Source organism: Phyllostomus hastatus, unplaced genomic scaffold (assembly GCF_019186645.2).
Source record: "Phyllostomus hastatus isolate PE091 unplaced genomic scaffold, TTU_PhHast_1.1 phas_scaffold_39, whole genome shotgun sequence".
Classification (NCBI taxonomy): domain Eukaryota; kingdom Metazoa; phylum Chordata; class Mammalia; order Chiroptera; family Phyllostomidae; genus Phyllostomus; species Phyllostomus hastatus.
In genome coordinates this window covers 32874856-32896173 of record NW_025334028.1, presented here as the reverse complement: position 1 = coordinate 32896173, position 21318 = coordinate 32874856, and the positions used below count along the sequence as shown (strand labels likewise).

The 21318-nt window shown below is 39.1% G+C and overlaps 1 pseudogene; it reads right to left on the bottom strand.

Moving 5' to 3' along the window:
* Positions 1-7973: 7973 nt before the first annotated feature.
* Positions 7974-20494, bottom strand: LOC123806756 (annotated as a pseudogene).
* Positions 20495-21318: the final 824 nt, after the last annotated feature.

Below are 21318 nucleotides of genomic sequence, written 5' to 3'. Positions count from 1 at the left end.
AACGTATCCCGGACTTTGTACTGACTGACGGCCAGAAGCCACAAGACAGGGTTGGTTTCCAGCTCAGAAGGTGGAATGAGAATGGACTGGTGCCCAGAATACACGCTGCAGAGAGAAATGGAGAGGTCAGTGAGGGTACAGAAGAGCATCCAACCTGTGCCTGAGAAAGGCCTGTGGCCCATGTTCAAGAGAGGGACAGTCACAGCCACTCTACTCGTAGATATCTTTAAGCAAAAAATGAAGGTGTGTTCATGAAGACACTGAAAAACAGGACAGAACTATAGAAATTATGATAGAGAGTTATCACCAAGTTGAGCACTCACTTGAAACACCTAAGCTGTGATGCTATGAGGTTTCTCTCAAAGCTGGTACAAAACAACAACCACCTGGGTTCTCTTTCACAGCAGGAAACACAGAACTGAATTTTGGTAAAATGTGCTAGAACTGGAGTTAGTAAAGCACAGATGCTGCCTATTTTTGTAAATGAAGTTCATTGAGACTCAGGCACTCACTGGTTTAAACACAGTCCACAGTGGCTTTGCACCAATAGGCAGGGCTGAGTGGGTGCAGCAGAGACCACAGAGCCCAAGATATTTACTAAAGGGCCCTTGGAGAAAAAGCATGCCTGCCTCTGGTTTAGAAAACCAACACCCAGGGCAAATGAAAGAAAATGAACACAATTAGATGGCGCTTGTCATTCAATTTTAAAGGTTTCAAATTTTGCCTCAGAATAATCCAAACAAATCACCAAACAGGAGAAATAAGGAAAATACATTTTCATTAGAGAACATATTTAGGGAAATGAGGGAAATGCTAGGTTACATATTTTGATCGGTCATCAATTGGTGGGGCAAGTGTGGCTTTAAAATAACACCTTATTCACGGTCCATCTTTAGGCCCAATGCAGCACTAGTGGGCAACAGGGGCCAGGCAAGCATGAGGGGTGAACAGGCCCCAAGTCAGGGAGGCTCAGAGAAGGTACAGAGCTTGATGAAGATCACACATCTGAGCAGGAATCAGAGATCTGCGCAGTGGGATATGGCAGCTATATCTTGGGATGGCAGCCAAAACCCACTCTCAGCCCACCACCTAAGGACAGGAACAAGCTACTCCAATCCCAGCATCAGTCCCACTACGCTCAGTATAGAGTATTTTAAAATACTGTAAAAATGCCTTATAAATAACATTCAATTGTCTCACAGAAGCTTTCTAGCCAATCAACTCTAAGATGAACATGAGAGCAGCATAGGGCATGTTACCAGGTTCATAGTTTTAAACGAGTCTCCAGTTCACATGAAGTTCTGTATTCCCAGAGTGGGGCTGAAAAGGGACAAGTGAGAGCCTCGTAATAGGAAGGGAAACCCAGTGAAAAGCCTGGGAAAAGCTGTGAGAGAATCCAGGCAAGGGGCCCCTTCCATCATGACCCATAGGATCATGGGGAGAAGCCCTGGCCAGAAGATTTCACTGTGGATATTTTACTGAGTTCATACAAGGTAACATAAAATTAATCTAGAACGGAACACATAAGTAGTTCTTTTTAGCCTGCTTTGAAAGCCACCATATTTGTTTAAGGAAGAAACAGGATTGAATTTGTGAAACATTCCTTAACTTCCTACCTCCTGGATCAGGAGGTAGTAAAATCCTACCTTGCAAAATTACACACATTCTCAGATTAGCAACTAAAACAAACCTTTACTGAATCCCTGCTCTGTGCTGGCATTATGTACAGCTTGAGAACCAAGTTCTTCAGCTCAGTGCAACAAATACAAATAATATTAACAGAGCACTTGTTATGTATCAGGTGCTCGGGATATAGAAAGGAGTACAACATGCCTGTGCCCCCAGGAGCTTGAAAACTAGTGGAAATTTGGACTTTAACCTGAGTGCAGGATCTGGGAGCACACAGAACATAAAGAGAGCAGAGAATGGATCCCACATCACTCCTGGCGCTTTTGGAGGGTTCTGGGCTATGAAGGGTAAGTGAGCATTGACTGATTTCGGCACATTGACAAGAGCACACAGCTTAAAAAACAGCTAGGAAAGCTGAATGTCCAATCTCTAAACTCATCCCAGTCTGGGACCTGCCATGGTCACGAACCAAGTTGTAGTGCTTTTTTATTTTTTAGGATCTCATATTCAGAAAAACTCCCAATTCTTAAGAACATGAACTTGTATTTGGATAAAGGATTAGTTTCCTCAATGCCCAGAACAACAGACTCTAATGCTCCACTCTAAAAGACACATCGAGAGTGGATACACGGATGTGGAGGAAGTGGGGATGAGGTCGCCTGCACTTATTGTCAGGATGTATCTGTGACTGATCTGGGGCAGGTAGGCTGATGTTACAGTACGTGTTCACTCCCTGGGCACCCATCAGCTGAAGGTGAGAAGTAAAGTGTGACAGACACACACTCAGTGGAAGGGAGAGTCACCATGAGTTCTGAACTACCCTGTGTGAAGAGCAGTAGGTGACGAATCTAAAGTAAATTGTAGGTGCTGTGTGGGAGTCCTCCATCTGACTTTCTTGATGACACTGAGCAAGTGTGTATCTAGGATGTATTAGGAACCTTCAGAGGATAAATAACACTTTTAAACAGGCAGTATTATAAAACTTAAATTTAACCTATAAACATATACTCATAGGTTTTATACTAAGTCAGACATTCTGTAGTGCCCATTATAGGGAAAACAGTTTACTGGATACATTTGCCTCTCTCAATTTTTGATATCCAATTGAATACTTGATGAGATTTCTGTCCAAAAGCTGAAATTGAGTCAAAATTTTTTTTTGAGAAAAATGTTGACCTGTACACCCGGATCATAAAGGGCTTTTCTTGTGGGGAAGAATGTAAGCCAGATAATTTCAGTGCTGTTAATGCTGCTAAGCATTTAAAGCTTATGTATTTTTCATTAATTGAAATCACAATATATTTCATTTCAGGTACTCAGCAAACATATTTAGCAGTCAAAAGTTTAAGAAAAACTTTTATAAATTTAAGAAAAAGTTTAAGGGAGGGAGATGGGTTTGGCTGGGTTGTGGGGGAGTGGTGGGGAAAAATGCAGACAACTGTAATTGAACAACAATAAAGTAATTGAAAAAGTTTAATTACTCATCTCTTAAGATTTCTAGGGTCTATACTTGTTTCAAGCAGAAATACCTTCACTGAACAAAGAGTTAATATTATTGGTTGCACTTGTATGATAAAAAGTATGTTTCTGGAAGATGGTGATGTAGGTGGGATCTGAGCCCACTTGCCCATGCATCCAACTGGGACACTTGGCTGATATTCCAAAAAACAAAGTGCACAGCCAAAAGAATCTCAGCTGATACAAAGTTTGGAAACCAAAGTGCACAAAGGACGCTTCAAAATGAGCTGGAAAGATGGGGAAAGTAATTTTATAACTTTGAATACTTCTTGCCAGTCCCTTCTTGCCTGTAAGGTTTCTTTTGAGAAATCAGCTGTTAGTCTTATGGGCACTCCTTTATAGGCAACTCTTTCCTTTCCCCTTGCTGTTTTTAAGATTCTCTCCTTATATTTAATCTTGGGTAATTGAATTATGTTGTGTTTTGGTGTGTTCCTCCTTGAGTCCAATTTCTTTGGGATTCTCTGAGCTTCCTGGACTTGCATGTTTATTTCCTTCTCCAGATTGGGGACGTTCTCTTTCATTCTTTTTTCAAATAAGTTTTCAATTTCTTGTTCTTCCTCTTCTCCTTCTGGAACCCCTATGATTTGGATGTTGAAGCATTTAAAGTTGTCCCAGAAGTTCCTAAGCCTTTCCTCATTTTATTGAATTCTTGTTTCTTCATTGTGTTCTAGTTGAATGTTTATTTTTTTCCTCATACTCCAAATCATTGATTTGAGGTCTGGTTTCCTTCCCTTCACTGTTGGTTCTCTGTATATTTTTATTTCACTTTGTATAGCCTTCATTTCTTCCTTTCTTTTGTGTCCATACTCAATTATTTTTGTTAGCATCTTTATTACCAGTGTTTTGAACTGTGCATTTGATATGTTACCTATGTCCTTGTCACTTAGTTCTTTTTCTGGCATTTTGATCTATTCTTTCATTTGGGCCATATTTCTCTCTCTTGGTACACCTATTATTTTGTAAGGGGTGGAGGCTTAGGTATTTGCCAGGTCAGGGCACCCCACATCACTGCACTGTGGGGGAGGGGTCAGAGAGGGAACAATGTTGCTGGCTTGGCTTTTGCCTCACCTTCAGTCACTTTTCCTGCTACCCACAAGCAAATTGGCCCTTCTGGTGCTGATTCCCAGGTGGTTGGGTTTGTGTATCTTCTAGGACCTTATGGATCCCTCCATTGGACTCTCCTGTGAGACTGGGAGTTTCTCCTACCACCACAACCCCCACAGGTTTTTACTGCCAGAGGTTTTGAGATTTTATTTCCCTATGCTGGAACCCTGGGTTGCATGGTCTGTCTCACTCCCCAGTTGTTCCTGCTGGTTTATCCTCACGCAAATGTGGGACCGCCTGATCCACCATCTGCCACCTTGTTGTGTGTCATCTCCACCCCAGCTGCCTGTCTCTGCCCCTCCTATTAGTCTTGATGAATGTTTCTTCTTTAACTCCTTGGTTGTCAGACTTACATACAGACTTCAATTTTCTGTCAGTTATGGTTGTTTTTTGCTTTTAAATTGGATGTTGTCTTTGTTTTGTTTGTGTAGGAAGGCAAAGTGTATCTACCTATTCCTCCATCTTGGCCAGAAGTCCTATTATAGGAAATGTAAATGGACTTATTTAAGAAAAAGAAAATCAAAAGTATGAAGAATAAAATGGCAATAAATATATATCTATCAACAATTGAATTTAAAAAACAAACTAAGCAAACAAAAAGAACAGACACAGAATTGTGCATACAGAGAGCATTTTGATGGTTGCCAGATGGGAGAGGGTTTTGAGGAATGGGTGAAGAGGTGAGTGGATTAAGAAATACAAATTGGTAGTTACAGAATAGCCATGGGGATTTAAAGTACAGTATAGGAAATGGAGTAGCCAAAGAACTTATACACATGACCCATGGACCTGAACAAAGGTGTGGGCGTTGCTTGAGTGAATGGGAGGTGCTGGGTGGAGGGGGGGAAATGGGAAAAATAGGGACAACTGTAACAGCATAATCAATAAAATCTAATGAAAAATAACTGTGAATAGTAATTTTTGGGGGTGGCCTCTTTAAAATTCTGCCCACTATAGTTGGTTTGTTTATATTTATAGCATTACCACAGTCTTATAACTATAGCTTTCTAATAGTTTTTGATTTGTGGTAGTGTAAGTTGTGCAGCTCTCTTTTTCAACATTATCTTGATTAACATACATATAGTTGGGGTACTACAAAATGAGAAGAAAGATAATGGGACAGAAACCATATTGAAATAGATAACAGCTAATACTTTCTCAAACTAATGAAAAGCATCAGACATAAATACTGCCAAACTTCCCCTGAAAAAGTTTTTTTTTCTTATCAGTGACAGTTTAATGACAGTTTAATGATCACAGTATTTACAGGATTCTCAAATGCGTACAATATAAAATCTGTGACAAAAGTTAGTAAGTGATGCAAAGTAGAATACATTTTGAAACTGGTACAATGGCAATAGCAGCTTTACAAATGTTTATCTATAGGATTCCTATAACATTTTCTATGAACCTTTATTCCACAAGAATGATCAAATCATCAAATTATTTAAATTAAATTGATATAATACACAGTGGTTTATTAATATCACAAACATCATAAGTGCCTCATAAAATATTCTTTTAAAAAGATTTAATTAATTCATTTTTTAAGAGAGGGGAGAAAAGAGGGAGAAAGAGAGGGAGAAAAACATCGATGTGAAAGAGAAACATCAGTTGCTTCTCACATGCCCCCACCTGACATGTGACTGGGAATCAAACTGGTGATCACTAACCACACCACTCAGGGCACCTCACAAAATATTCTATTACAAGTACTCAACTGCTTTATTCTCAGGGGTAATTCCCTTTATTCACACATAATATAAGAATGTAACTAGCTGGTTAAAAAAAGACTTTCATTATACTAGAGCCACATAAGTTTCTTAACTTCATTATCTGTTAAGTTTTTATCCATTATTGTGCTATAAACATAAATGTGGATCTCATAAAAACAAAATATTATCTCAAGGTTTTCTTTCCAGTCTGGTGACTTTCATAATATTATATGGCATCTCAAAGCAATATTACCTGTGGGAATACAGGCATTTCTGGGAAATTACTAAAATATCTTTTTAGCCTAAGCTAACTAGGGGGTATTTCAAAGATATCATCTACGTAGATGCTTCCTCTCAGGCTAAAAAGTGCATTGAAAATGTGAAACCCCTTGGTTCCTCTTCCTGAAGAACTATCCTTATTTCTGGAACTGCAGTGGAGGTTATCAGCATCAAAGCTAATCCTGCATCTTCAGTTACACTCACCCTAATGAGAGTTCCCCTTCCTCCTTGTTACTTAGAACATTAGTGATGGGGATCCTTGTTGAAGCTATTGTAGTGTCCATTGCTAAGTACACATGTCTGATAAACTAGGGGCTTCCAGAAATACTTGGCAACTTTGTATGGCACTGTCTGATGTGGTTGTCAAATAAAATATAAGATGCTTGGTTAAATTTGAACTTCAGGCAAATGATTAATTTTTCTTTCAGTGTAAATATGACCCATGCAACATCTGATACATGGCTATACTAAGAAATCACTCAATGTTTAATGGGACATATTTATACTTAAAAGTTATTTGTTGTTTATCTGAAATTCAAATCCTACTGGGCATTACTTATTTATATTTGTGAAATCTGGCAACCCTGGACTAGTAGGAAAGAACAAAAATCCAGTTAGGTGTGCTTTATTACTACTACTGAAACAACAGGCTGTTGAGGACAAGGAATCAGGTCTTATAGCGAAACTGCTAAGGACCTCAGAGAATTCTTCACAGGGCATGGCAGAAATACAAGGTCATGTTGAAGTCATCATGAAATTTATATTTAGATGTATGAATGTGGACAGCACTATCAAAGTGATAGAAATCTGACTTCAGTGAGGCAGCTATAACTACCTACCTACCTAAGAAGCTAGATATGATACATTCTAATTTTTAAGGTCACATTGGATAATTTGCTTCCAGTCATTTTGAAAAATAGTTGGGTTGGATGAAGGATGGGCTTACCTCTTAACTGTTTATAGCAAACAAATCAAACCTAGAGGGTCTTATTTTTTACTGATCAAGTTTGTAGCACTTAATGAATGACTGAGTTTTATAGGTTGAGATACTGTTCTTTTCAATTACCTGAGAATACCTGAGATGAATGGGAACTAGGTCATTATCTTAATGTCATAGCTGCACCTACAGAGTACAAATTAGACTTATCTAGTTAAATTTGAAAAACCTCTCCACCCTAAATTGAGTAATTCTATGATAAGCATCACTTTGGGGATTACATTTTCCATCTCTTCTCTTACTGATCATGCAAACTAGAAAATATCCAAATATCCACTTTATATCACAGTATTTATGGGCTCCATACATACTTTGATTCTTTAAACAAAATTATATATTAGCATAATTATTTATACATACCCTATTACATTTTTTAAAAAAAGGATTGGGGTAATTTTATCTTTATCTTCATCACTTTATCTAGTGATGAATCATATTTTGTGAATCCGGACAAGGAATCAGATCTTATGGCGAAACTGCTAAGGACCTCAGAGAATTCTTCACAGGGCATGCAGAAAATACAAGGTTCATGTTGAAGACTTCATGAAATTTATATTTAGATGTATTAATGTGGACAGCAATATCAAAGTAATGGAAATCTGACTTCAGTGAGGCAGCTGTAACTACCTACCTACCCAAGAAGTAGATATGATACATTCTAATTTTTAAGGTCACATTGGACAATTTGCTTTCAATCCTTTTTAAAAAAAGTTGGGTTTGGAAGTAAAAGTTCACATTTTATGAATCATCACTAGAGTCAGGCAGAGTTGGCACCAGTTTTGTTCATCAAAGATGTTTGTAGAAAGTGGCAGAGTTTGAATTGGGTTTCTAGGGAAAGCCAGCTGGCTCATTACTGGGGCCAGTGCAGTTTTTGTTTCCATAATTTCTTTATTGGTAAGTGGGGTCTCACCTGGGCTCTTCTCTACATTGACTTTTCTAAGTAGTTTCTACAGAGCTTTCTGACTTTTACCAGGAGTAATGAAGAGATTTGTAACTTGGATTGATAACCCTTTGTTTTGAGCTTCAGGGTAATACGCTGCAGGTCAGAAATGTAACTAGTGGATTCCATGCATTTGGTGATGAAACAAAGTTCATCCTTTCATCAAAACTCTGTGTTTTTTTCCTTAAATTACAATCAGTAGATCTTTAACTGTTATCTGCATGAGTTCATCTTTTTTTTTAAATGATCCAGCCTGAAGTGTTTTAGTGAGAGTGGGTTTTCTGAACAGCAGAGGTGCTGTTGGTGGTGGAGGTGGAGGCAGAGACGGTGGAGGTTGTGGAGGTGGAGGAAAGGAGGAGGATGGCTGGCCATGGCAGCTGGGAGGAAGTACTGCTTGGGATTCTCCTGGGGTGATTAGAGTACAGGAAGGCACATTTGTAAGTTTACCAGTAGTGTAACAGGTTTGACAACAGCTTACACAGGAAAAATTTTCTGAGACAGTTTTCAGTGCTTTCTGGAGCTTTCATTATTCACTTTCCAAAATGCAAAACCATTTTTTAAAACTATAAAGTTCTTGGTGGCAGAATCAGGATGGGCAGATGGAGTCTTTCAATACTTCTAAATTCAAGGCTATGAAGTCCTGGCTCCAGTTGTACATAGACCATACTCTATTTGTCCAGAGTTTTACTTCATCTTTGATTTTCAGGAAATTTGAAGTTCCAGAATGATAGTAGCCAGCTTCTGCTAAGGGGTGTATCTGTTGAAGAAATAATCACTCTTTATGGTGAGGGTGGCAGGTGGGGAGGTGTAATTAGCTTGGACTGAAAGTGAGAGGGTTCTTTTTTAAATAATCTTTTTGGAGTGGGAATATGCTGGCTGAATAGGTGGAAGCTGAGCCCACTTGCTTGTGCCCCAGAACAAATTTTCAGCTAATCTTCTAACAGGTGACCTGAACAATCAATGGAATTTCAGCCCATATGAATTATTGAAGACAAGTAGTACAAAGGATGCTTCACACCATCTGTAGCACCTGCACAACAACATACAAGATGTGGTGGGCAGTATGACTCTCAGTCAACCAAATGGAGGAAAGAACGCACCAAAGAATGACCTAAGAACGACCAAACCCCAGTTATGACAAGAGAGCCCACATAAATGGCATAAAGCACATCCCAAGGATATCCAGCTCAGGAGATCAAGGAGACTGAACCACTGAGTCTCACAGATCTCCTACCTCAGAAAGCCACCCCACATAGACAGGGAGTCAAAGCAGATCAATCTAATACACAGAATAACAAATAAGGGGAGCCACCTGAAATGGGCAGACAGAGAAACAAACCCCAAACAAAAGGAAAGGAGGAATCCCCAGAAAGAGTGCTAAATGAAATTGAGGCAAGCAGTCTATCAGACACTGAGTTCAAAATAATGGTTATAGGGATATTCAAGGAGCTTAGTGAGAACTACAAGGAACTTACAGGGAACTACATCAGCATGAAAAAGAACATAGAATTTTTTTAAAAAGGACATAGAAACCATGGGTAAGAGCCAGGAAAAAATTAAGTATACAGTATCTGAAACAACGAATTCACTAGAGGAATTAAAAGCAGGGTAGATGAAGCAAAGAGTCATATCGGCAAGTTGGAAAACAAGACAGAGAAAAAGACCCAGACTGAGCAACAAAAGAAGAAAAGACTAAAAAAGAACGAATATAGTTTAAGGGAGCTGAAGGACAACATGGAATGTAATAATATTTATATCATAGGCATACCAGAAGGAGAAGAATAGGAGCAAAGGATAGAAAAACTATTTGAAAAAGTAATGACAGGAAATTTCCCTAACTTGGTGAGGAAAAATGTCACACAAGTCCAGGAAGCAGAGAGGGCCCCTATCAAGATGAACCCAAAGAGGCCTACTCCAAGATACATCATAATTAAAATGGCAAAATTTAAAGACAAAGAGAGAATCTTAAAGGCAAGAAGGGAGAAACAGGAAGTAACATACAAGGGGCTCCGATAAGGCTGTCAGCAGATTTCTCAACAAGAACACTACAGGCCAGAAGGGAATGGCATGGAATATTTCAAGTAATGAAAAACAAAGTGCACAACCAAGACTACTGTAGCCAGCAAGGCTCTCAGTGAAAATGGAAGGGGGAATAAGAAGTTGCCCAGACAAAAAGGCTAAAAGAATACATGTCCACCAAACCAACATTGAAAGAGATGCTAAAGGGACTGCTTTAAGAAGATAGATAGATGATAGATAGTAAGGTAGACAGATGGAGGAACACAGGTACTAAGGAGAAAATGCCAACAAATAAGTACCTATCAATAGTAACCTTAAATGTAAATGAATTAAATGCTCCCCTCAAAAGATATAGGGCTATTGAATGGATAAAAAACCCATCCTGCATATATGCTGTTTACAAGAGACCCACCTCAGAACCAAAGATCTACACAGGCTGAAAGTGAGGGGATAGAAAAAATAATATTCCAAGCAAATGGACATGTAAAGAAAGCTGGGATAGCAATAGTTATATCAGACAAAATAGACTTCAAAACAAAGGCCATAACAAGAGACAAACAAAGTCATGATATAATACTTAAGGGAGTAGTATAATAAGAGGATATAACCCTTGTAAATATATATGCAACCAATATAGGAGGACCCAAATAATAAAAATCTTGGAGAACTTCAAGAAAGGTATCAACAGCAACACAGTCATCATAGGGGATTTTAACATCCTACTGTCAACAATGGATAGATTGTCCATACAAAAAATCAAGAATATTGTGGCATTGAATGACACCCTAGATCACCTGGACTTAATTGATATTTATAAAGCATTTCACCCAAAGAAGCAGAATATATTCTTTTCAAATACATATGGATCATTTTCAAAGAAAGACCATATGGTAGGACACAAAACATGCCTCAACAAATTCAAGAACATTGAAATTATATCAAGTATCTTTTCAGATGACAATGGCTGGAAACTAGAAATCAATCTGAAGGAAAAACACTCAAAAACACCAAAATACATGGAGACTGAATACATGTTATTAAGTAAGGAATGGGTTAACCATGAGATCAAGGAAGAAATAAAAAAGTACCTAGAAATGAAAATAAGCAAACAAATATCCAAAACCTATGGGACTCAGAAAAGGCAGTCCTGAGAGAGAAGTTCATGGCAATACAGGCTTACCTAAAGAAGATAGAAATATCTCAAATAAACAATCTAATCCTATATCCAAAAGAACTACAGGAACAATAGCAAAGAAATCCCAGAGCAAGCAGAAGGAAGGAAATAATCAAGATCAGAGCAGAATTAAATGATATAGAGACTATATTAAAAAAACAATTCAAAGGATTTATGAATCCAGGAGCTGGTTCTTTGAAATAATAAACAAAATCGACAAACCTTTAACCATACTCATCAAGAAAAATGAGGATCCAAATGCATAAAATCAGAAACAAAAGAGAAGTTACAACCAATACCACAAAAATACAAAGGAATGTAAAAAATTACTATGAACAATGATAACTCAATTAAGTGCAAAACCTGGACAAAATGGACAAATTTCTAGAAACATACAGTCTTTCAAAACTGAATCATGAAGCAGAAAGCCTGAATAGACCAATAGCAACTAGTGTAATTGAAGCAAATAATCAAAAATTCCCAGCACACAAAAGCCCTGGACTGGAAGGCTTCATAGGAGAATTTTACCAAATATTTCAAGAAGAATTAATTCCTCTCTTTCTCATACCATTCCAGAAAATTTAAGAAGAGGGAATACTCCCAAACTCTTTTTATGAGGCCTTTATTAACCTAATTCCAAAACCAGATAAAGACACAACAAAGAAAGAAACCTACAGGTCAATATCTCTGATGAAAATTGATGCTAAAATTCTCAACAAATATATTGACAATCCAATCCAGCAATAAATTAAAAATATTGTATACCATGATCAAGTAAGATTCATCCCAGGGATGCAAGGATATTATAATATTAACAAATCAATAAACATAATACCCCACATAAACAAAATGAAGGACAAAAATCTCATGATCATATCAGTAGATGCTGAAAGAGCATTTGATAAAATCGAGCACCCATTTATGAAAAAAAAAACCACTTAGCAAACTGGGAAGAGAAGGAGCATAACTTAACATAGTAAAGGCCACATGTGGTAAACCTACAGGCAACATCATACTCAAAGGGCAAAAACAAAATTTTCTCCTTAAGATCAGGCATAGGACAATGGTGTCCACTTTTACCACTTTTATTCAAATAGTACTAGAAGTTCTCACCACAGCAATCAAACAAGAAGAAGAAATAAAAGGCATTCAAATAAGAAAGGATGAAGTAAAACTTAATAATTATTTGCAGACAACATGATAGTGTACACAGAAAATGCTATAGGCACCACCAAAAAACTACTTGACTTAATAAGTGAAGTTTGCAAAATAGTGGCATACAAAGTAAATATTCAGAATTTGTAGGAATTTTTGTACACCAACAATGAAATATCAGAAAGAGAAATGAGGGAAAAAATCCCATTTACTTTAGCAAGAAAAAAATACCTAGGAATAAATTTAACCGGGGAAGTAAATGACCTGTATCCAGAAAACTATAGAATACTGAAGAAAGAAATTAAAGAAGATACAAATAAATGGAAGCATATACCATATTCATGGATTGGAAGAATTTACATTATCAAAATGTCCAAACTACCCAAAGTAATCTATAGATTCAATACAATTCTTATTAAGATACCAAGAGCATATTTCACAGGTCTAGAACAAATATTTCAAAAAATTATGTGAAACCAAAGAAGACACAGAATGCCTCAACAATCTTGATAAAGAAAAACAAAGTAGGAGGGATCACAATACTTGATGTAAAACTATATTACAGGGCCACTGTAATCAAAACAGTCTGGTACTGGCATAAGAACAGACACATAGATCAGTGGAACAAAACAGAGAGCCCAGAAATTAACCAATGTCTTTACGGTTAATTAATATTTGAAAAGGGGGCATAAGCATACAATGGAGTAAAAATAGCCTTTTTAATAAATGGTGTTGGAAGTACGGGACTGTACATGCAAAAATGTGAAACTAGACCACCAACCTACACTACACACCAGGAAAAACTCAAAATGGATAAAATATTTAAATATAAGTCATGACACCATAAAAGTCCTAGAGAAAAACATAGACAGTAAAATTTCAGATATCCCACAGAGCAGTATTTTTGCCAATATATCTCCCAGGGCAAGGGGAATCAAAGAAAAAATAAGCAAATGGGACTACATCAAAGCTTTTTGTTTAGTTTGACTACATCAAACTAAAAAGCTTCTTCACAGCTAAAGAAAACATTATCAAAATGAAAAGAGAACCGACTATATGAGACAACATATTTGCCAATGATACATTGGACAAGGATTTGATGTCCAAAATATGTGAAGAAGTCATATGACTCAACACGAGGAAGACAAACAATCCAGTTAAAAAATGGACAAAGGACCTGAACAGATGCTTCTCCAAGGTGAACATATGAATGGCCCATAGGCATATGAAAAGATGCTTAACATCACTAGACTAGCCATCAGAGATGCAAATTAAAACCACAATGAGACTTCTGGCCAAGATGGAGGTGTAGGTAGATACACTTTGCCTCCTTGCACAACCAAAAGGAGGACAACAACAGATTTAAAAACAAAAAATAACCAGAACTGCCAGAAAATTGAACTGTATGGAGGTCTGACAACCAAGGAGTTAAAGAAGAAACATTCATCCAGACCAGTAGGAGGGGTGGAGACTGGCTGCTAGGGTGGCGAGGACTTGGGTCAAGGTGGCAGCTGGAGGACCAGGTAAGGCGGTAGCTGGTGGACCAGATGGTCCCACATTTGCATGCTGATAAAGCATGAGGAACAACTGGGGAGTGAGACAGACCATACAACCAAGGAATCCAGTGCAGGAAAAGAAAGCCTTGAAACCTCTGACTGAAAAAACGTGTGGGATTTGAAGCAGCAGGAGAAACTCCTAGCCTCACAGGAGAGTTCATTGGAGAGACCCACAGGGTCCTAGTACATACACAAACCCACCCACCTGGGATTTACCACCAGAAGGGCCAAATTTGCTTGTGGGTAGTAAAGGAAGTGACTGAAAGATGGCTGAGAGCTGAGCAAGTGGTGTTGTTCCCTCTTGGACCCCTCCCTCACATATAGTGCCACAAAGCAGTGACAAATTTGTTGGGGGTCAGGTTGTCCTTCCCTGTTGAATATGTAAGGCTCTGCCCCTCACTACATAACAGGCTTACTGAGACAAAAAAATATGGCCCAAATGAAAGAACAAGTTAAATCTCCAGAAAAAATACAACTAAGTAATGAAGAAATAGGTAACCTATCAGATGCAGAGTTCCAAACACTGGTAATCAGGTTTCTCACAGAAATGGTTGATCATGGTCACAAAATAGAGGAAAAAGTTAAGGCTATGAAAAGTGACATAAAGGAAAATGTGCAGGGGACCAATAGTGAGGGGAAGGAAGCCTCAAATCAATGATTTGGACCAGAAAGAAGAAACAAGCATTCAAGTGAAACAAAATAAAGAAACAAGAATTCAACAAAATGAGGAGAGGCTTAGGAACCTCCAGGACAACTTTAAATGTTCCAGCATCTGAATCTTAGGGGTGCCAGAAGAAGAGGAAGAGCAAGAAATTGGAAATTTATTTGAACAAATAATGAAAAAAAAAAACCCAAAACCTTCCACAGAGCAATATTTTTCCCAATCTGGCAAAGGACGTAGACTTCCAGGAAGTCCAGGAAGCTCAGAGAGTCCCAAAGAAGTTGGACCCAAAGGAAGCACATACCAAGGCACATCATTAGTACACTACCCAAGATGAAAAGTAAGGAGAGAATCTTAAAAGTAGCAAGAGAAAAGGAGAGAGTTACTTACAAAGGAGTTCCCATTAGACTATCAGCTGATTTCTCAAAAGAAACGTTACAGGCAAGAAGGGGCTAGAAAGAAGTATTCCAAGTCATGTAAGGCAAGGACCTACATCTAAAGTTATATTTTCTAGCAAAGCTATCATTTAGAATAGAAGGGCAGAAAAAGTGCTTCCCAGATAAGGTCAAGTTAAAGGAGTTCATTATCACCAAGCCCTCATTATATGAAATATTAAAGGGACCTATCTAAGAAAAAGGAGATAAAAAATATGAACAGTAAAATGACAACAAAATCACAGCTATCAACAACTGAATCTAAAAAAACAATAACAAAAGTGAACTAAGCAAACAACTAGAACAGGAACAGATTCACAGAAATGGAGATCACGTGGAGGGTTACCAGCAGGGTGTGGGTGGGGGGAGAATGGGGAAAAAGGTACAGGGAATAAGAATCATAAATGATAGGTACAAAATCAATGGGGGAAGTTAAGGATAATATCGGAAATGGAGAAGCCAAAGAACTTATACGTACAACCCATGGACATGAATTAAGGTGGGGGAATGATGGTGGGAGGTTAGGTACAGAGTGGAGGGAAATAAAGGGGAGAAAAAATGGGACAGCTATAATAGCGTAATCAATAAAATGTTTTAAAAATACAAAAAAAATCAAAATGCTCTTTGGCTTTTAGAAAATTGCCACTACTGAAAAAAGGCAATGACTTCAAGTGACCACAATTGATTGAAATGTTCTTTCATTTCTTAATTTGTTGATCATTAGAACATGATGCCAATAAAATTAAGGTCATAGGGCTTGATCTTTCTTTAGATGTCCCCCTCCAAAAAATAAAACCATAATGAGATGTCATCTTACACTTGTCAGAATGGCCATCATTAATAAATCAACAAACAATAAGTGCTGGTGAGGATGTGGAGCAAAGGGAACCCTAGTGCACTGTTGATGGGTGTAGCTACCATGGAAAGCAGTATGGAATTTCCTCAAAAAACTAAAATTAAGCTGTCTTTTGACCCAGCATTGCAGCTGCTGAGAATATACCCTAAGAACCCTGAAACACCAGTTCAAAAGGACTTATGCACCCCAATGTTCATAGCAGCACAATTTATAATAGTCAAGGGCTTGAAACAGCTTAAGTGCCCATCAGTAAATGAGGTGGATCAAAAAACTGTGGTACATTTACATAATGGAGTATATGCAGCAGAAAGAAGAAACTCCTAACTTTCACAATAGCATGGATGGAACTGGAGAATATTACGCTAAGTGTAATAAGCCAGTTGGTGAAAGACAAATACCATATGATCTCTCCTGTAAGAGGAACATAATGAACAAAAGTAAACTAATGAACAAAATAGAACCAGAGGCATGGAAAGATGGAATAGACTGACAGCGACCAGAGAGGAGGGGGAGGGTGATACTGGTGGAAAGAAGGGGAAGGTATTAGTCATAGAACATGTATGAATGACCCATGGACAACAGTGTGGGTATTGACTGTGGGAGGTGGGGGGTGGGCTGGATGGAGGAGGGCAAAGGGGAAAAATGGGGGCAACTGTAATAGAATAACAAGCATCTGATAGATTGCTTATCTCCATTTTGTTTAGTTCTTTTTCCAGAGTTTTGTTCTGTTCTTTCATTTGGACCATATTTCTTTGTCTCCTTTTGGTAGCCTCCCTGTGTTTGTTTCTATATATTAGGTAGAGCTGCTTTGACTCCCTGTCTTAGTAGCATCACCCATTGTAGAAAAGCTCACGGGGTAAGTTTGAATGGGCACAGCCTTAAGTATTCGCTAGCACAGGGCAACCCTTGTGAACCAAGCTGATGGAATCTTGGATATGGTGTTGCCACTCTGTGGCTCTGTGTGGGGGAGGGCTCAGAGAGGGGACAATGCTTCCACCTGTCCTCTGGAATTTTGTCTAGGAGGAAGCTGTCATCCAGCACTCGCTGTGATTCCAGATATTTCAGTTTCTCCCCATATGCCATCGATACCTTTCCAGCTGCTGTCCTGGTACTGGAGCCCACAGGGAGTGAGTCTTAGTCAGCCCTAAGTCCATTGCAGGACCTTTAAGAGGAGAGTCCTGAGAATCCTGCAATTTCTTCCACCTGGTTTTTACAGCCAGAAATTATGGGGACTTATCTTCCAGGCAATGGAACCTGGGTTGGGTGATCTGGTGTGGGGGCTGGGATCTCTTGTTCTTAAGGTATCCCTCTTGAGTTTTATCCACCACCACTGCCCATTCCATGTCTATGAATCTCTCCATGTCTCTACCCCTCCTGCCTGTGTGGATGAATATGGCATACAGCTTGATTTCTGATGATTCTGGGTGATATTTGTTTTGTAGTCTTGTTGTAATTTTTGTTGTTTGATGTAGACTCCCACCAGCAGTGTCTGTGGTGTTTTGTATGTGATGAACAAATTCACATGGACTCCAGAAGTCCTGTGGAGAAAAAGGGATGGCATTGCCACCCTCTGAGAGAGAGAGCTCCCTGACCCCTTACCTGGATAGGCTTTTACTGCTTTCTAATAGCATACATCAAAGAAAGTTCTCATTCATTATGCTCAGGTTTGCTTTAGGTGATTATCTTTTACAGATGACAAAGGAAAGGATGTTGCTGATTACTTCTTACTGATAACAAAGAAAAAAAATGTTGCAAATGCAAGGGAATGATAAAACTGATTGATCTGGGCAGACTTCCGGCCAAGACGGAAGCGTAGGTAGACACACTGTGCTTCCTTGCACAACCAAAAGAAGGACAACAATAATTTAAAAACAAACACCAACCAGAACTGACAGAAAATCGAATTGTATGGAAGTCCAACAACCAAGGAGTTAAAGAAGAAATATTCATCCAGACCAGTAGGAGGGGTGGAGTCAGGCAGCCAGGTGGAGAAGACTTGTGGCAAGGCGGTGGCCAGCAGATCCAGTGAGGTGGCGGATTGTGGAACGGGGTGTGGTGTGCAAGGCTGCAGCTGGCCAGAAAGGTGGCGGCTGGTAGACTGGGTGGTCCCATATTCACTTGCAGATAAACTAGGCGAAACAAAAGGGGAGCAGGACAGACCCCACAATCTGGGGTCCCAGTGCGGGGAAATAAAGCCTCAAAGCATTGATTGAAAACACCTGTGGGGGTTGAGGTGGCAGCAGGGAAAACTCCCAGCCTCACAGGAGAGTTCCTTGGAGAGACCCACAGGGTCCTAGAACACACACAAACCCATCCATCTCAGAATCAGCACCAGAAGGGCCCAATTTGCTTGTGGGAAGCGGGGGAAGTGACTGAAATCCTGCAGAGTGGAGCAAGTGGCAATGTTCCCTCTTGGACCCCTCCCCTACATACAGCTCCACAACACAGCCACATGGATTACCCCACTCTGGTGAATACCTAAGGCTCTGCCCCTCATACCTAACAGGCGCGTCAAGACAAAAAAAAAATGGCCCAAGTGAAAGATCAGACCAAAGCTCCAGAAAAAATACAACTAAACAATGAGGAAATAGCCAACCTATCAGATGCACAGTTCAAAACACTGGTAATCAGGATGCTCACAGAATTGGTTGAATTTGGTTGCAAATTAGATGAAAATATGATGGCTACGCTAAGTGAAATAAAGGAAAACGTACAGGGAACCAATAGTGATGGGAAGGTGACTGGGACTCAGATAAATGGTTTGGACCAGAAGGAAGAAAGAAACAACTAAACAGAAAAGAATGAGGAAACAAGAATTCAATAAAATGAGGAGAGGCTTAGGAACTTCCAGGACATCTTTAAACGTTCCAACATCTGAATTATAGGGGTACCAGAAGGGGAAGAGGAAGAGCAACAAGTGGAAAAGTTATTTGAACAAATAATAAAGGAGAACTTCCCCAATCTGGCAAAGGAAATAGACTTCCAGGAAGTTCAGGAAGCTCAGAGAGTCGCAAAGAACTTGGACCCAAGGAGGAACAAACCAAGGCATATCATAATTACATTACCCAAGATTAAAATGAAGGAGAGAATCCTAGAAGCAGCAAGAGAAAAGGAGACAGTTACCTACAAAGGAGTTCCCATCAGACTATCAGCTGATTTCTCAAAAGAGATCTTATAGGCAAGAAGGGGCTGGAAAGAAGTATTCCAAGTCATGAAAGGCAAGGACCTACATCCAAGATTGCTCTATCCAGCAAAGCTTTCATTTAGAATGGAAGGGCAGATAAAGTGCTTCCCAGATAAGGTCAAGTTAAAGGAGTTCATCATCACGAAGCCCTTACTATATGAAATGTTAAAGGGACTTATCTAAGAAAAAGAAGATAAAAAACATGTACAGTAAAATGACAGCAAAGTCACAATTATTAACAACCACACCTAAGACAAAAACAAAAATGAACTAAGCAAACAACTAGAACAGGAACAGAGCCCCAGAAATGGAGATCACATGGAGGATTATCAACAGGGGAGTGAGAGGGGGAGAGAGGGGGAAAAGGTACAGAGATTAAGTAGCATAGATGGTAGGTAGAAAATAGACAGGGGGAGGGCAAGAATAGTATGGGAAATGTGGAAGCCAAAGAACCTATATGTATGACCCATGGACATGAACTAAAGGGGGGGGAATGTGGGTGGGAGGGGGTGTGCAGGGTACAGGGCAGTGAAGAGGGGTAATGGGACAACTCTAATAGGGTAATCAATAAAATATATTTAAAAATAAAAGTAAAATATAGAACAACCATTAAAAAAAAGATTGATCTGGTTACACTTCGTCCTTGGGAGAATTAGCACAGACTTTAAGAAGTTACTTTAAAGATATGCAGAAAATATTTGCTGCTTCAATCCAGGGCGAGGGAGTTTTAGCAACAGCACGCCTCAAAGCAGCCTAGGTACAATGCAGGCCTGGTTTCCCATGGGAAAGCCAATCTGTGGGCCTGGCTCCTGTGTGCCTCCTGGAGCCTGCCGGTTTTCCGAATCAGGGCTGGGCTACATTTGCTACTGTCATACAGATCGGTTCCCTATAGTCATTGTATGAGGAGGTGAGCCATGTTTACCTATGCCTCCATCTTGACTGGAAGTCCCAAGTTTTGCTTTTGAAATTAATAGCGTATTGTTCAACTTCCAAAAAGCTTCCAAAAGTTACCAAAAAATTCCAATAATATTTTAAGAAAAAAGAATAAAATAAAGTTGAGCAGTATAACCCACTTTTTCTTTCTTCTGTTTTTTTTAATGACTCATCTTATGATTGCATTAGCTAATTTATTTGTTTTATGTAAAGTCCTACCCTGAGGAGGCCAGGGTTTTAGCTGGCCTGGGTATAGTCACCAGATGGCTTTCACTTTCTGTGTAATTCCAGATGTCTGTTGATTCTGTAGCTCTTGTTTTACATCTGCTTCAAAATACATTATCAATTGTGTAATCATTTTATGAAACAAATTAAAGTCTGTAATGTGGGGATTATTTTTTTTTACTTTTTTCTTTCTTGCTTTTGGACTTACTCTTCTCTGCCCTGGATGAAATTTTTCAGGCAAAAAATATTTCTGGATCCTTCAATCAGAAGAAAGTCTCATTTTGGGAAAAATAAATTCCGGTCAGGTTTAATATAAAAATGTAGGATTATAATCTAATTTAGAGTTCCATGGCCCTTCAATTTAGGCCTGCACAGGAAGGGAGGATGTATGCTCTCCCTCTTCATGATTTTCTAATTATACTCCCTCTTCTACTCCTAGGTATAAATTCCTACTTCTCTGGAGAAGAAAGGAAAGAGGTAAGAAAAGTTTTATTTGACTGAAATAGTTGTGTGGCACAAGAGTGGGTGCTACATCACCTTTTCTGACCTAGCCTCCAAAGTCTTGCAATGTCACTTCTGCATTCTATTGGTTAAAAGACTCTCTCTCTGTCTCTGTCTCTGTCTCTCTCTCTCTGTCTCTGCCTCTCTCTCTCTCTCTCTCTCTCTCTCTCACACACACACACACACACACACACACACCAGTTAATGTCAGGGGACAAAGATAAGTGTGTCAAATATGACATATATACAAATGTTGGCCCCTTTTCCCCCTGTGGGTGCTTTTTCCTGGGAGACCCTTCTGCAGAAGGTGCTTTGACTGCATTAAACAAGTAATGTTCTCATATCTGTTTCCAGCAACATACCTCTTATTACCTTTGGCTTCTCCAGGTTGACCTCTCACATTCCAGACTGCCTCTCTGCCCCAGGATGCCTATTTGG